General features: G+C 43.0%; 1 protein-coding gene across 1 annotated transcript in view; it reads right to left on the bottom strand.

Moving 5' to 3' along the window:
* The window catches only part of LOC306799648 (interferon regulatory factor 4), a 75,215-nt gene that overhangs the window by 15,500 nt on the left and 41,209 nt on the right, over nucleotides 1–18,506 (bottom strand). The gene's annotated exons all lie outside the window — the stretch shown is intronic.

Genomic DNA, 18,506 nt, shown 5'->3' with positions numbered 1-18,506 from the left:
CGGGAGCCGCTCCCACCCGCTGAGGCCAGGGGATGCTGCCTCCCCAAAGCCCATCTTGTGGCACCAGGGCTGAAACGCTCCTGCTCTCGGAGCCTCCTTCCCTAACGGGGTGGGAGCTGGTGGGTGAAGGAGCGAGCTCCGGGCTTGCACGAAAGTCTCTCTTGCCGACTTTCGGGTTTCGAGCACGTGTTTGGTGCCACGACACTCTGGTGTTGTTCTGCTCTAACGTCCCCGACGCACATCCATCCACATCCTCTCTTGCTGCAACGTCTCAGGTCACAGAATCTGTCACTGCGCCGCGCCGGAGGTTTAGGATATTAATTGCAAATCTTCAACGCCATCTTCTGAAATTTAAATGTAATTATCGCCACGTTTGGAGGGAGAAGTGAGAAGCGCGGGCATTTTCAGGCATTGGGTTTGTAACGCACCATCCATCCTCTAAAAAAAGCATTGGCAGGGCCAGTATGAAATCCTTTCAGTCATGAGCCAAGACACCTTTGGAACATTGGAATACATGTTTGAGATTGGAGGTGACTGCTACCATAAATCAAGACAAGTAACCACAGCTTTACCAAAAGGCATCTGAAAGACTTCCTAAAAATCCAATTCTAATTTGTAGGGTTAAGGGTGTGTGGTACTCAGGGCGCCAGCTGTAATTTCACTAAGTATAAAACCATCTTGAAATATATCACTGTAAAAGGAACACTTCTCAGGTCTTCTCTTTAAACCAGCAATTCAGGACCAGGGTGAAAAATGCAGATTGGGTCTGCACTAGGTCAAACCCTTCAGGAGAAAAAGAAAAACCTTCTTTCTCAAATGCTGGAGAATTTTTTTTTTTTTTAAATAATGTTCTTGTCCAAAGAAATCCGTGTATAGATGGAGAGGTAGGTAAGTTGTGTGTTAAGAGAAGATAAAGTCAGTCATAAAATCCCCAGAGAGTACATATGTAGGAAATTACCTGACTGGGTGCTTGGTTGCTTTGTGCAGTGAGAACTCTGTTACAAAACTATCTCCAGTTGCCTAAATGTTAGAGGAGATGATTAAAGCCAGACCCCCACTTGCACACTCGGCCTTTGCAAATCAGTCTTCTCATGAGTAAGACATTCTAATCTCATTAGCTCTGCTGACTTCGTTACTCAGTGTTTCTGGACATCACTCATTTCCATTTAAGATGGCAAAAATATGTAGAACCACCATGTTGGTCTGCAAAGTAGAAAGCTCTGATCAATAACACAACTGTGGTGTCCCCATTAAATGCTGGGTGCTTTTTGCATACCCTAAGAGACAATTTCTCCGTATCTCAGCCTAGCTAGTGACATGAACACTGCAGCTCCTCACAGCCTGTTCATCCATTTCTGGTGTTTTCTACACCATTGCAAGTGCCTGACTCTCCAAACCTTGCCCAAAAGCCCTGCTGCCTTCATGGAAGTTTTCTGAGTTAATGACTGAAGTCCTCTTGCGAAAATGCTCTTACTGCTGTTTAACCACGGCACTCACCACCGGGCCCCCTGTTTTTCACACTCTTAAGGTCACACTGACTAAAGGCATGCCAGGAAAAGTGACTGTTTCTTCTCAACAGTCACTCACAAGCCCTCAGTGCACAAAAAGATGTCTTCTGCTTTCACCAAACCCCTCTGAAGTCCCAGCTGACTCACCTGGGAATTGCACACAGAGGTACAAAAGCAGAGGCAGACAGACATCATCTCAAAGCAGCTGCCAAGGGCTCTCTGAAGTGGGTCCCTGCAGAAAGGGGCAGTGCTGAGCCATGGGGCACACATATTAAATGCTCTTGCACCCAGGAGTTTACTCCTCCTTTCCTTCAGGGAGGTTTTCCTTCCTCTCTGGGTGCAAAGGCTCTCCTGTCTCCCTAAAATACCAGTGGGTGAACTCAGTCCCTAAACCAGGGGGGCCTGTTAGAGGTGTCCTGGGGACAGTAAGTCTGGCAGCAGAGAGCTTTTGAGGACTGTGGCTTGTTCAGGGGCTCCCTCGGCACCAGAGACATGAAATCCCCTCGGGCATCAGCAGAGGGGAGTTCCATGGTGCAGAAGAGGAACCTGCAGAGGGGAGTGAGGGGTGCCCATTGCTTGGCACTGCTCTGCCCTGGGGTGGAAGGGATGCCCTGGCATTCCATCTGTGTGTGGCTCTGCTGGGAGTGTGCCCATGGGGACAGGTCCCAGTGCTCAGTGCCCAGGGCAGACCCACCACTGAGCAGGAGCATGGCAGCAAGTGAGCTCCTTCCCCATGTCTCCCTCAAGTGAAGACCTGGCCAGGGCTCTTCAGGACCCCAGCAGACCTTGTGCTGAAGCCCTTGACAAATGACATTGGTGACAGCATTTTCAGAAGTGCATTAAGCCCCTAAAAGTATTCTTGGAAAGCCTGCAGCTACCTTTAGCCATCCCAAAACCTGTTTCCTGAGATGGACAGCACAGGTTTCTGCCATGGGTTTTTGTCCCTCAGAAGTCCTTGTCAATCCTGGTTGCAAAACCCTGTGGAATGATGTCCTCCACTGCCCAAAGCAGCAGCACAACTCAGACCCAACAGGGGCACTTTTAAAGCCTCCTAGCACCACGCTTCCATCAACAGCTCTGAGGCACAGGGCTGAGTTCAGAAGTCATTAATACATCAGAAAGATGCCTGTGGATGTAACTGAATGAATTCAGAGACACTGTGGAAATTCGGGGCAGATTTCTGATTACTTTGATTTATGCTAGCAAAGCACCTGCTCTGTAAGCAGTCTAACATGATTCAAACAAAAACAACAAACAATTTTATGCATCTTCTATTGTATTAACTTCAACTTCTGCTGTCATAAGACCTGCCTTCTCATTTTGGAAGGGTATTTGCAGTTCCTCCATTTAAAATAGTGACTCCTAAAACAGTATTAGACAGTTATATTTTTTCCTTAATACTAATTGCAGAGATATTTTAAACTACTAGAAATAAAGCAATCTGGCAAGCACAGCTATGCCTCTGAAGCACAAGAGTGTCACAGCCCAGTTGACATTATTTTAGGTGGATTTGGTGGATGTTTTGTTTTCTTTTCCTGTACTTCCCCTTGCTTCATAGCCAAGAATGTTTCAAACTAATTCCCATTAGGCTGCTTTCATGCCTCTGCATAGGACTAAAAGAGCCCTTCGCCACATCCTCACTTCTGAGTCATACAGAATCATGGATTCATTTACATTGGAAAAGCCCTTCAACATCAGCAAGTCCAGTTGTTAACCTAGCACTGGCCAAGTCCACTGCAAGATAAGACATTAACTGCAAAATCTGTATTTTAGAAAAATCTGCAAATTTACATCACATAAAAATGCTATTCTGTGGCTTTCCTTAGGAGAGAAAAAGTTGGCAAGCACATCCAACCAGTGTGGCACACAAGCAGCATGGTGCCCCTTTTTGGTGCTCAGATGTCAGGCCAAGAGCTTGGAAAGCCTGGGTTGGCACTTTCACCTCTGGAAACCAACAGCAAAATTTTTATGGACTTCCTGCTCCTCAGGGAAGGAGGAGCCTCCTGACTGAACAGCCTTTCCATCTCCCCAAAGCATTTCAACCTATAGTATTCCAGCTAGCAGCTGTCATGAATCTATAAAGGAAAAAAAGAAAAACTATAGAAAAAGAAAAAAAATTAAAGTAGTTTTCAAATAGGAAAAAGTAAGGAAAGCACATGATGCAGACCAGGAGAGAGCAACCTCTCCCTTAACTCAAATAATCTGAGACTTTCATCTCTGCAGGGCAGCTACCAAGGACTGCCTGGAATTGCTGGCATGGAAGCAAGGGAATCATGGTCCTCTGCCAGTGATGTGAGACACAGCATGGCCATGTGTCCCCTATTCCCTGGAGTAACAGGTCCAGCTCACTGTCACCTGTAAATCTGTGTTACCCTTCATCCAGTGGAAAAGACAAATCCAAATTATAGGATTCATCTTTTTTCATATCCAGCCTCTTTTATTTGCAGTAAAAAGGTGAAGCGACATGTAGGAACTTCAGCCGACCTGACCAAATTTCCCCAGCTATGTTGTGTCCTCAGAGTGTTTCCCATAAAGGCAGTTTACAGATTGCACTCAAAGACATCCCAAATACAATAAGCACTGACAAAAAGCCACTTACTGCAATTTGATCACAGAAGTTAAGCCAAGCTAGGGATGGACTCTCACTATAGTGGAGAAGTGGGATTGCTCCAGAGGTGGTACCTGATCTAAACATGATTTATTATAGCAAAGAACAAGGTAAAGACTGAATTGCTGCCTTGGAAACATTCCATGTTTGGAGTCCATTTCCAGCCTGTGGGACACACAAGGAGAGGGCCAGGCTGACTGTTGGGGGCAGGTGTAGAGGTGGTGACAGGGGTGCTGTCACCTGCACACCTTGCTTGGGATGCCCCCAGGATCACTGTCTTAAATCCATTCCTCCTGCAAGGAACAGGGAGTTTCCAGGAATTGGGGAGCACTGAACACTGTATGGCTGACACACTGTTTGATTCCTGGCACATTCTGAGCTTGTCAAGAGTCTGTGGCTGGATGACACTGGGTGCTGGATGCCCTGGGACACTGTGAGAGCCCCATGCCCAGGGGAAGGGAGGCTGCATATGCAACCACTTTAAATACTTTTCACTTTTACCAATTGCCAGCTTTCATACCAGCAAATGTAAGCAAAGTGCTTGGGTTCTCTTCTAAGTTCAAACCCACCTGGGTTCAAAAGATCAGCTTGGTTCTGTATATTTTGGGCTTGAGGTTCCACTTCCAACCAAGTGAGCTGCAAGGAGACCTGTTAAAAAATATAATTACCTGGAGAGGTGAGGGATTAGGGTAGCACAACAAGAAAACTCACTAAAAACTAAGCACTGAATATTAAAAAAGAATATTCTGAAAAGCAGTGCAAAGCAGGAATTTAAATTATGAAGGAACTTAGGTGAAAGGGAGTTTTGGGAAGTTCCACAAAAGTCATAGATGTGGGTGCCCACTAGGATTTCCCTGCTTTAAAGAAACTGGGAGGATTGCCAGTGGCACACTTGGGGCACATACAACACTGTAGAAGGAGCTTCACAATTTCAAGCATTAATTTGGTTTCACCCTGTCTTGATTAGCAAGGGGTAAATCCCCAACCCAGATTTACTGAGCAGATGGTGATGACATGCAGATCGTTGTGAGAAGGAGGTGGTGATGGTCTAGCAGTTTGCTACATTCTTCTTTCTGATAGACAAAAGAGGAACCCAGGGCCCTAAAGGAAAAATACTTAGTGAGCAAGGAGGGCTATAATCTACAGTACTTAAAGAAAAACTCATTTATCTATTGCTCTTCTTTAGGCAGCAACGAAAATAACGTGCCTACATTTTTCTGTTGAGGAAAGACCTGGCTCATCATTCGAAGGGGTGCAACGTGAGTTTGGCTGTGATCTACAGGGAGTGAGCAATCAAGCCCTAAATGAATGTACTGTGGTATTTCACTTTGAAAAGAAACAGGTCGGTGCTATTAGATGTGCAGGAGAATGATTTAAAAGGAAACAAGTCTTTGTAAACAAGGATTTCAGTGAAGGGCAAGAATGGAGGGGAGCAAGTCAGAATTTCTCCTGCTATCAATGATCAGTCTAGCACGTACATAAACTGGTGAAGGCTTTCTAAAAGTTTTCAAAAGCATGTAACAGCAAATCCAACCAAAAACCACTTTACAGCCAAACACCAGATGAACCACTGGCAGCTCAGTGTTTTCAGCTCTAGCCCTCGGGTCAGCAGGTCCCACAAAGCACTCCACCAGCCAGCTGTCCTGGGCAGGGGCTTTAGTGCAAGGTCCTGCAGGGGAAATTCATCCTCCTGCAGTCCTGTGACAACTGGGACATTTGTGTTACAGTCCTCGTTGTTGGGTGTCTTTACAAATGAGAGCATGGAGAGCGCTTGGCAGCTCAAAGTAACTCTCTCTCCTGGGATGTCAGCACCTTTCAGCCTAAAGCAGCTTTGGCACGTTTTTCATCCTGGGTGACGGAGGATAAACCCATTAAATGTGAGGGGAAATTCACAAGAGCTGAAATGTTGTCAGAAGACTGAAGGAAACTTCACAGCATCGTGACATTGTGGCCACTTCAGAAAAAGCGACTTGGCTGCTTTTGGAAATGTGGGTCAGAACAATGAATACGTGAAATTAGAGTAACAACACACTATTACATCTCCTCTCACCTTTCTCCAACCCAGATCACAGCATTTTGGTATCACAGCATTTTGGTATCATTGGAAAAGGAAGACCCATGGCAAATGCAGTGCTGTATCCACTGCTGCCTCCTCAAGGGAACAGCCTCTGGGACCACCAGAGCTGGTCAGATTTGCAAAATGGTAGATTTGCAAAAGTAAAGGGGAAAGTTCTCAATAGCAGGGAATTGCTGCTTTCCTTCCAGTGACATGGGAAATACTCCTCTTATTAGACACATGGCCTGCATGGCTTAATTTCACTCCATCTCAGGAAAATTCTGAATATTCTCTCAATTTTGCCTGACAGTTGATGCAGGCCCACGATGCCTTCTGAGGATTGAGCAGCTGCAGTGACTGTTGACAGCTGATGCTGCCTGGATGGCCTCTTTCATTGACTTTTGTACTTGGTTGCTCTTTTTTAGTGGCAAAAAAAAGAAGAGATCTTTGCATGCATGGCTACTCATGGTTAGCATGAACAGGAAGGATGCTCTGAAGGGTGACTTACTAGCATGGGGGAATGCTTCCCTTTTGAAGCAAAATAATTTTTTTTCACATTGTCAGTGATGAAATCTTAGCCACATACACTTCTGCTGTAGGTATCTGCATGCTAGAAAACACCAAGAAATTCCCTCACCCACTCAGCATTACTCATTTTGTTACATAATTTTTTTTTTTTTTCCTTTTGCTTTGGATTGGGTCATTAAATACACTGACCCTTGAAAAACCAGCTGTTGTGTTTGTTTATAGCAAATGCAATTTTGGCTGTGACTGAGCGGGAAGGCACCGTGGGTTAGTGGTCCCATCAAGATGTTATTAATATCTTGTCTCTGGTCTTGTTGCTGCACCTCAGACCCATTGTGGGACAGTTCACCTCTGGATTTTCAGACTTACCAGCCTTACAAAGGCCTTCAAAACCCTCTTGCAGTGCTGTTCAGCTCTTGCTGTCCAGAAGGACACAAGCCACTGGTTGCTATAAGGAGCATATTGCCAAATGTGCTACATTGTTTTAAACTTTTTCTAACCCTTTTCTTTCATTTAGTCCTTGCAGATGGGAGAATTTATTGGTGATATGAGAAGTGAGATTAAATCCCATTGCATCTCTATGTAAGGCAAAATCGTGTTACATCTCTCTATTGCTACATGAGCCTTTCCCCCACACTGGTGCTGCAGCTGGCTGTATTGAGAAAGGAAAACATTTTTTTTTTTTTAAAGAAAGAAATGACCATTTGGTGGCCTTAAACTGCTGCTCAAAGCACCGAAAGTCAGATCCTGCTGTCTCTGAAGTGGGGAGGAGTTCCCCCTTTTTGTTCATTGGGAACAAAGTGTCCAGGCCAGGAGATGCCTGTTGCACAGGGACAGGCAGTCCCAGTCCTGCCAATGCAAGGGGCTGCCTGCTGCTACACTGCCCCAGCAGCTGTGAATTATGAGGTTTCCCTCCACAGCTGCAGGGCAATGACTTTTTAAAAGACTTTTTTAAAAGGACAGACAGCAGCATTTAAGGGGATGCAAACAAAATTCCCTGCTGACACAGTAAAGCTTCTTGAGTAACAGTAAATGCTCCACATAAAATGGCAGATGTATTGGGTTTCTGAGGCATCTCTGGGGTGAGCACTTTACTGCCACAGTTACTTCCAAGTCACCACAGCACTGACAGCACCACATGACTGTCAGCAGTCCCAGGACATAGTTTCAGTGATGTTCCCAATCCATCTAAACTCCAGCCTAGGCCAATATCTATTTAACATGTAATGTATGACATGTCTGGGATAGGTGTGTCCTTCCACATCAGACAGTCAGATAAAGTCCTGTCATGCACATTCTGGGAAAGCTCCAAGACTGGTGTTTATTTTTCATAAGGCAAATGAGGAACATATCATATAGTGTTGGAGAAGCAGCAGGACAGGCTGTCCTCATTAGGAAAAAAAGTATTTGAGAGGGAACTCAAGAACATCATTATTGCTGCCCAAGGCTCATTTAGGAATCCATAATAAAAGGGCTCTGCTTGGGACCAATTCTTCCCTCTTCCCTCAAAGGTTCACTTAATCAAGTTCTCATAATTTTGACACTCACCAGAGATCAAATAGGATCCTTTTAGCAACTCTCAGTCTATAAATCTACACTTCAAAATATTAGCTCATATTTCCAGAGCACAGAGGCCATTCAAAGGTCACAAATGCCTCCAGTGCCTTGGGGTGAGGATAGTTGTTGGTGTCACTACAGAGCACAAGCAAAGAATCTGGTGTTATACCTGCAGAACTGAGAAAAACTGTTCAGTTCAATGCACTTTCATGAAGCTCCTCAGAGCTTAAGGGAGAAGAGGTTGTTGGTTCCTTTCACTTCTCTGTATGGGCAAGAGGTTAAAATATAAAATGTCAGTACCAAGTGGAGCTGCTCAGGAGAACATCAGAAGTCAGCACGGGCTCATGTAGCCTAAGTCTGCAAGCCTTGCCATGGAATCACACAGTACCAGGTTGGAAGGGATCTCAAGTCTCATCTGGTACAACCTTTCTTGGCAAAAGCATAGACAAGATGGCCCAGCATCCTGTCCAGCTGATTCTTGAAAGCATCCAACACTGGGGAATCCACCACTTGCCTGATGAGATTATTCCAATGCCTGATTCTTCTCATTGTGAAACATTTCCCTCTTGTGACCAATATTAATCTCCCCAAGAGTAACCTATACCCATTACCCTTCATCTTGTCCACATGAATTCGCTTAAAAGGGAGTCTCCATCTTCTTTGTAGCCACCCTATAAATACTGGGACACAGTGATAAAGTCCTCTCTGAGCCTTCTTTTTTCAATCTGTTTGTCCACCATGACCAACCCCAGGTCTGGGTAGATCCAAATCTGTGATACAGTCCTGATTATGCTTTCCAAGGTACAAGATAATACACTCGTCCTTCATAAGGTTCTTCTTCACTTGCTGTTTCAATCTATCCAGCAGGGTGGGCCTCCCTTCCAAAGCGTCCTCTTCCCCTCTCAGTTTGGCATCATCACCAAATTTCATCAGGATATCCTTGATCTCCTCATTCAGACTGCTTATGAGTATATTGAACAGCATTGGGTCCAATATTCTCTGCCAATGGTGTTCATGTTCCTTCCTCATATTCCTGCTCCACAATATTGGAATGGTGCCCTAACCACTGGCCTGCCAAGTGCAGCTCACTGGCAGCTAGTTTGTGTATTCACTCTGGACTAGAACCATCAGTTTGGGCATGGTTTCATTATTGGGTTCTGGGGGGGTTTTGGTGCACTGAGATACAATAGCCAATGTAATTCTCCAAGTAAGTGTCCTTTTCCTTTCACCTTTCTGATACACACAATATTAGCCATCTTTTCTGCTCTCTCAGCAATTCCAGAACAAAACCCTTACTCTACCTCACTGTGTCTTTCTCAGGAAACTTACACAGTTCCTGAAATTCCTCCAATTTTTCCTTCCAGCTCCTGCAAGTGCCACTATTTGCTTGTAGAGTTTTTCCCCTGTGATAAAGCTGCAGGAAAGCAACAGACCAAAACCAAAGCCAACTTGGCTCTCCTCTAAAAACCTCATTATGCTTTTCTCTTTAGCTGGAGCACTACAAACCCCCTTAAGAACAGCTTATCTTATGACTGTTCATCTGCAGGGGCTTAACAAGTGTGCACCATGGCTGCCCAACACACCAACAGTGACACAAACTGAGAGTCACTGATGCAAAGCTCTAGAAGACCGTAGGAAACAGAGAAAATGACAATCCAAAGTCCTACAATGACTATGAGCTTTTCTCTTCTACTAAATATTATGTGCTATATTTAAAGATGATTGCAGCAGATACCTGCATAACTCAAACTACTTTCTTGTTCATTGTTGCTGCTATCAGATGTCAGATACACCACCTTGCTGGAAGATCTTTTGAAACCATAGCTTTGGGCTATACTCCATCAGTAGTCTTGTCTAAATAAATAAATAATGTCTCTCTAGAGGGGATCTTCATAATCTCTTCCCACATCTAGTTATTACTGACAGGTGGAAGGGAAGATATATCATAGCAGAGGTCCTCCTTTTTGTGACTGCTATGACTCTGCTTCAGGAGTGACTGTGTACCTGCAGGGCCTGGCTAAAGTCATCCCTGAAATGGGAAGCTGCAACAACATGCGACAGACCACGAATATTGATCACCTTCCTTTGAAGGATGGCCAAAAAGCAAAACCGCCAAAAGCATCGTTGACTTCTGAAAATGTGCATTAAAGGCTTATCTTAGGGCTGCACTCAAATGTTTAAAGCTTCCCCTGCAGATGGTCAGGCTAATCCTCTCCCAAACTGAACCAGCTCAATGCCACCAGTGCAATCAGCTCCCAGCTCCCTGGGGCATGGCTCATGAAATTTGCCTGTAAACCACAGCGTGTCCCAGCTCATCAGCCCTCTGGGAAGCCAGGGCATGTTGTGTTGAAGCACAGAACCAGCTGGGATGCACAGCTGGCAACCCTCCTCACTGTGCAGGTTCCACTCTAGATGATGGAGACTGGACCCTATTTATCACTCTCTCCCAGGAGAATGTGGCCATTTCACACAACTCCATTGTCAAGTATTTCCTTCAGGCATCATCTTGGCATCTTCTATTGAAATGGGGTCTCTAATGTGTCATTCCATCCCTTCTCAAAAAGTACCCAGCTGCAGCCTAGCACTACTTACAGAAGGCTCCTTCTTGCTTTAATTGTAGCCTCTTGTCTAAAATATCCACTGCCCATCTGCCCTCCCTCTTCCCCAATAAGCACACAGGTGGAAATTCTCTTGCTCATAGGTTCACAGTACTTCATGAAATATTAAATTAGAATATGGCTGGTTTAAAACAGCTACTAATGCCTTTCTTTTACAGCCCACAAAGCATTCTTGTAACCAAAGCCACAAAAAAGGAGTTATTTTTAAATGAGCTGTGTGGATTGATTCACCGATTACTGTCTCTTCCTCCCCTTTATTGTTTCCCATCAGAGCTCACAAATCCTCTCAGAGCACTCACCAAACCAAGCTCTCCCTACTCTTACCTCTGCTATTTCCAGAGCCTGGTCCCCACACAAGTTATTTTCAGCTAGGTAAATAATCTATTAGTTTCTAATCACTCCAAGGTACATGCTTCCAATTAAAAATGGATTAAACATTTTAGCTTTCTTGAACAAGTGATCAGCACAGGGTTCCAACAACTACTTCCAGTATAAAAGGGAGGGAGAAAAGCCTGGAGGGACTAATAAGGTCCTAATTACCCAGCTTAGTGCTTGAGGCAACCCTGGAGAGGACAAGGAGACTTTGGCCATCAGTAGAAAGACTTCTACTTCTCCAATGCACAGTTTGTATCTGCTCTGGTTGGAAATTGAAGGTTTTCCTTTTTTAACTGAGGTTCAACCCTGCATGAAGTTCAATGTGTTTCAAGCCAGTGAGGATCCCTGACCACTCAATCTGAGTCCCCACACACTGACCTTCCCTCAGAAATTACCTGAGGGGTGGCACTGGCAGCATTTCACAGAGTGCAATGCATTCAGAGAAAAACAGCTAAGTCAAGGGGGAGTCCCTTCCTCTGCTGCCTGGAGTTTCCAAGCTATCCTTGGAAATGAATCAAATTCATGTCTTCCATGAAGCAGTCCAAAAGTAGCAGCAGCAGCTTGGCCAGGGAGACACTGATTTTTTTCTTCCTCCAATTCTCATCTGCAAGAACAACTTTTATTAGATATGTTCACCATATGCACTTTCTTTCCAGAACAAGAAAATCAGGATGACACTTTTTTTCCTATCACCACAGCCAAATATCCAAAGTACTGTGGAGAATCCCTTTTTTTTAGCCTGCAGACTTTTTCCTGGAGTACATGGAACGTATCAGCACATGCATCAGAAGCTCTAACCACGTTACCCTTAGCTATTCCAATGCTTTAATTTTTTGCCATGTGCTATTTCTCCTCTGCCTGCCCACCACTCCCTCCATCATTCTTAAAATCACAAGCACCTTGCATATCCCAACCATTTAATTTTTACCTGTGATTTTATATCCAACCGATGTGCCAGAGGGATTAATTTCATCTACGACAATCACAAACAGAATTACTCTGGGCCTCTCTCTCTTCACTCCATTTTTTTCTCATATAGAAATTATGACAGCTGCACTTCATTGTTCATGGTGAAATACAGCAAATGGCCCCTGGGGGAGTAAGATCTCGAATTTTCTCCCAACTGCATCCAACCACCATCCTGTGGACCTTCATATGAAGGTGGGATGAAGGTGTTGACACCCCTACAGCTCCTTGCCCTGCTTCAGGATCTCTCTGTTACAAACACATTTTAACACCCTGATGGAGGGCAGATACATCATTTGAGAAAACACAGCCAACACTGATGCAGTGCTTTTCATCAGGGGGCATCTCAAGGCTGGACCAGGGACAATTGTAGCTGCTTCCCCATTTTACTGGGAAAATTAAGCAAACTAGACTGAAACAATTTGCATAATCACACAGCAAATGGTAGGAGATTTGGTAACAGAATCCTAAATGCTGCTCAGTCCAGCATTTTATGGATTGGACAAAGGTGACTCACTCAGAATTCTTTCTTGGCAAGTCAAAACCACAAGTCCTTTGTTTCAAAAAGGACTATGGGAACTCACAGCCTGCCATTTGTGCAATTTGTGCATTATCAGGGAGGTATAATTCTAAGGGAGAGAAGCCCAGCTAGAAATACATGAGATCTCCCAAGGGAAACATTGATGTATAGTGACCAATTCAGGGAAATGAAGGCCAACTCCAAAAGAAAAGAAAATATTGTAAAGTATATAAGACTCTTTCAGTGACAGCAGAGTCTAGAGTGCATTTCCAATGAATTACTATGTTACATTAATGTCCATGGGTGGTTATACCTTTTCCCATTCGTCCTCCAAACTTATTACTGATGGTTAAATACAGCCTTACTCAGCTGAGAAATTACGAAGGTGCACTTGCACAGCCTCCAAAAAATATGTGCAAAAATACGAATTTTTTGTTTTTCTCTTTTCTTTCCTTCTTTTGAAACATTGAGGGATTTCATAAGCTGTTCTGCTGAGAAGGTCCTATGCTGCAGACTTAACTTGTAAAGACTTCCAAAATGCAATCCTTGGAAAAATACAGAGCACGCATATACACAGCTGTAATTCTGACACCTTCAACATATCCTTCCTCTAAACACAGGACAGAGTTTTCCCTGCTTAGAAACTTTCAACAAAGTCCCATCTTGCCTTAAAATAGAAGGGAGAGAATCAAGAAAAATTTTTGCAACCAGTAGTAACCTGTACAAGATGCTGGTCCACCAATGAACATTGCTTTTGGGCATACAAATCAGAAATAAAATATCCCTTTTTAATGTTTTCAATGACAGGCTCAACACTGTCACAGATCTGTGGTACTTATCCAAAGTATCCAGTGCTTTACAAGAGCCAGAAGGCCACAGAAGATGACAACATCCAACAGAAGGCACATCAAGCTTTGGAGAAAACCCCAACCATAACAGGACAGATACACAGACAGACAAAGTGTACTAGTTAATACAATTAATTAAATCAGCAACTGTATAACAAGAGCATTTATTAATTTATTACAGGAAACAGATTGTTTGCAAGCTACACACTGATACTTACTCTGACTCAAGAGGTCTGAGATAAATACTAGTTATTAAAAAAAAAAAAAAAAAAACAAACCAAACAAACTAAACAAACCCACACATGCAAAAGAAAAGTTAAAGGATGGAAGGAGGGGAAGAAATGCAATAAATTATAACAAAAATCCCACTCATTGTATTATCTGTTGACATATGAAATAAAAACTCACTTGCTTCCAGAGAAAGAAGAGAAAAAGGAGAATGAGAACTCAGACTTTCAAAGGGTCCATTAGTAAATGCCTCTTCCCAGGTCTAACACTGTTTTGCCTGTATGAATAATGACCAGTCAAGCAAACAACCTAAGAACACTTCACACTTCAAGTAGCTTCAATGTCTTGGTTCTGATCTTTCTATTCATAGTTCAGTAAATAATGGAGGAAATAAACCTGCTCATTCATAATTGTCTCAGCTAAAATGGAATCTGGGCTCAGGTCTGGCTGAAAATCCCACTTTTTGAGGCTGCTTGCAAAGAATTTTAGTCCCAGTTCACTGCAGATGTGTTTGGCTCACATGAGCTGAACCAAGTCTCCTACAACTGTACAGTCTCAGGACTGAGCTATGTAGCTGCTCAATGACAAAAGGACACCTCTTGCTGACACTTCATTAATGCCCACTCCTAATATTTATACTAGAAACTACACAGAAAACTACAGGAAGTCATCTTTCTACTCACAAGATGTTTGGTTTTGGTAAACTGCAGTTGGCATAATTCACTAGAGCAAAGCACACATTCAAATATAGAAAGAAGAGTTTGTTCCTTGGCTGAGGGCAGAATAACAATATTGGACAGAACAGCTAAATGTAGCAGTGAAATAGTTAAGCACAGGAGCTGAGCCACATGGAAAACAAGACCCACATTTAAAGCTCTGCTGGCAACAAAGTGTGAAATTAGCTTTTTCTGTCATGTGCCTTGTATCTCCAGGGGTATCTACAGAAACACTGCACAGTGCAACATAATTTCCTCATACTAATATTTTTGACACACCATCACAATTTTCCCTCTGCCAATGCAGCCTTCTTGAGGAGGAGGAAGGACTCTCATAATTTGCTGGCAAAGCCAAAACTCCTCATCAGGTTATAAGCACATCTAAGGACATGCAAGTTTGCCTTCTACTTCCCTCAGCCAACTGCATGGTGGCATAGGACTCCAGGAAGCAGATCAAAACTGCAACTTCCCAGAACTCACAACAGTTCCAAGTGACACTGGAAGGAAGGAGATCCACAGCCAGGAACAGCAATACAGCACAATGGTTCCAGCACAATTTTTGCAGGTAATTTGGTTTAAAATTACCCTTGAAAAGTACTAAGCAGTCAAAAGAAAGATGAAGCAATAAAGCATTTTTCATTTGGAAACTGCTGTGTTCCTTTAGGCAGAGGAGAAGCCCTCTCTAGAACTTATGAGGTTTCCCTAGATCAGAAGGGATTATACTGTTGACATGGAAAAGAGACTAGACAGAGCAAAAGGGATAAAATAGGATATGCCTTGGGCAGTGCAAGACCCTGGCCAGGGTTACACCCAAATCAAATCTAAGATGGATCTCGGTCACAAGTCTTGACATTTTTATAAGTTTTGGTTCATCTACATATTGGGGTCAATTATTCAACCACAGCTCTAGGCTATGAAGTCTCAGCCCCCTGGCTTGCCCCCTTTCCCTCCCTGTTGTTTTTGCTTTTTGGGTACCAGTTGTCCTTGATTCTCTAGCTAGAAAGGAATTGTTTTGTCTAACTACTCTGTGAAGAGAACTTACAACACCTAATATGAAGGTTCAGAGTTACATACTAAACAGCAGAGTTTCTGACAAATATAAAAAATAAAACCCAAGGCATCAGTATGTTAAGCATATTTTCTGCCTCATCACTGTCATAGCACATATATCTAACACACTGCTAAAGATAACAGATGGGAGAAAGAAGGTAATCACTGATTCAAGTGTCACATAGGCTGTACTGAATTCAAAGTCTCTTCATAGAAGGATATGAAGAGGACTGAAACATACATTAATAAATCCAAGCCATCCCATTTACACTGAAGATGAATAATGTACTATGTATTATGAAATGTATTTGAACAAGCTCCATCTGACACTTTCAGAGCTATCTATACATGCATCTACTTCATTCTAGTGGAGGATATTACTGATTAGTTGAATACCCAAGATTCCTTAGGAATCACCATCCACACATTCCCAATAGTATATAAAATAACAAGTTCTGGGGGAGGAAAGAGAGGGAAAAAAGACTCAAAACTCACTGTGCCTGAGCATCTAATTCTGCCTTCATGATAAAGGAGTCCCACTGTAAGAAGAGTTCAGCCTTCAGCAATGATTGAAGTGGCCACGAGATCTGACTATAATCTGACTGACTATACTTTCAGGTTGGGGGGCTTTTTGCTTTAGGTTTGGAATTTTTTTTCCTGATCACCCGAATGTCAGAAATACTCTCTTAGCAGAGGTAGAGTCAAACCAGAAATTCAGTGTGTTATCTGTGGGAATTTGAACGGGGCATTTCCTCCCTTACACTCTAAGTTTTTAATGTTTTCCCCTGAGAATCATCTGCCACTTACATCAGCTTCCTCTGACAGATCACTGGAGAGCCTTGAGCACTGGCAGCCTGAAAAATCAGGTAAGTTTTACAGCTGATTAAACCCTGAATCAGTGTGCTATGGAAAAGAAGGTATTTGAAAATAATAAAAACTTTGGATTCACCACATACCCCACTGAAATGATGGGCCACCAGCAATCAGTAAGACAGCAACATGCAAGATCCTCTTGGCAGACTATCAAAAGGTGTTTGGCTGAAGATTCTTGAACTTACCTGGAAGTACTCAGTGAAGAGAGGGGAAATTTTAAGAAGTCTGTGTGCAGGAGAAAAAAGTAGTCTAAACAGCAAAATTAGTTAGTCTTGTAACTCTTACTGTACCTGCAGAGATACAAACAGTAAGTAGAAGCCATCTGGACACTATTATTGATTTCAAGAAATACAAAGCCAGATCAGGTGTTAACATTTAATTTTATTTATAAAAAAATTGTAGAACGTATTAAATACAAACATTTGGAAAAAGCAATCAAGGCTTCGCTAAGATGCCCAGGAAGAGGAAGACAGAGAATCAAGAAGCTTACCAGACTTAGAGTTTTTAAACTAGTGGAATAATTGCTATAATTTTTCACTGACATCTTTATAGGTGGTGGCCATTACAGCAACCAAAGTTATTATCCCTTTTAAAAAACAGATATGATTTGCCATATCTTCCCACTCAACCACAAAATGTAAGGAAGCAACTTTTTCCAGGTTAAAAAACAGTAATAAATACTATTAATGCATTTACCCATTACCTACATTCTATAACACTAGACATTTGCTTATAATCACACATGGATATCAAGTTTAGCCCAAGAAAAAAAAAAAAATCGATTATACATTTCAAATCTGGATATCCAATAAGGTGTTATAAACTTTATACATTTTTCCAGTGAACATCAAAATGAGGACAGTGTTTTGAAGTACAGAAACAAAATAACTGAATGCATCATCTACACTACAAAGGTAACTACTAAGAGGTGAATTGGGTCTAGTCACGTTCCAGATAGCTGGAAAGTCCTACAAATTGCCACTGAAAGGCTGGTTGGAAGACAAATCATGTCACATTCTCAGTCTATGTTAGCTCCTCTCCCTCTCTAAAAGGCTAAAAGGTGAGAATGTAGCTCTCTCTTCTGCACCCATGGTAACTAGGGAGTAAACCATCATTCTGCTCTCTACATGGACAAACCAGATTCGAGTTTCCCTCAACTGCTGTTGCTCTTACACTGCTCTTACCTGCAGTATGCAGTGCACACAGACCACTACACAAGATATTGCAGGCAGAAACTGCAGAAAATACTCCTCCTGCCTTTTAAAAGGTGAGAAGTACTCCCACTCACTGACAATATGGCATTCCCTCCGTCTTCCCAGCTTACCCTGTATCTGCTTTGGAGCTGCAGCATAACACACACTGATGTGGCTATATGGCCCTTAAGCCAAACTCAATTCCAAAAAAAAATCCTGTTCAGGGGACTGACTCTTTGGAAATAATCAAACTATTTAAAAAGAACAGTGCAGACTAATCTTGGACACATTAAAATTAACAGATATCTCCCATTCTGCCTTGTATGTGCGAGAACAATAAAAGAACTGCCAACTTTCCAGCACCCACAGCAGTACTACTGAAAGGACAAGAGTGCCAGGAGTGTTATAGGATACACAGTGTTGGCAGCCAGCTACAGGATGGACTGGTTGGATACCTGCAAGACCATAGGCAGAATGCTTCTGACAAAGCTGCCCTTTGGGGGTGGGCTGACACTGCCCTATGTATCCTATGATGAGTAGAGGGTTGAACAAATGGACCCACATCCTAAATGTGTGTCAGACCCTGTTACCGAGGAAAACATTTTCCAAGTATCCCATCTACCCTCAGAGCACAGAAGGGACTGCCAGCATGGGCACTGCTGGGCTGAAATTGTTAAGCAGACAATTATTTGCTGATCAACATCTTCAGGAACAGCTAAGTACCTCTCTTACCAGGCAATCACAGAGCAACTGCTGGATATACCAAACAGGCAGTGGGTCATTTAGCTGCAAGCTTGAAAACAAGGTCAGTTCCAGCACTCTTCCCAAACCCAGCAACATCCCTTACTGTAACAAAGATAGGATT

Source organism: Erithacus rubecula, assembly GCF_903797595.1.
Source record: "Erithacus rubecula genome assembly, chromosome: 3".
NCBI lineage: Eukaryota > Metazoa > Chordata > Aves > Passeriformes > Muscicapidae > Erithacus > Erithacus rubecula.
This window is presented reverse-complemented; position numbering and strand designations above follow the sequence as displayed.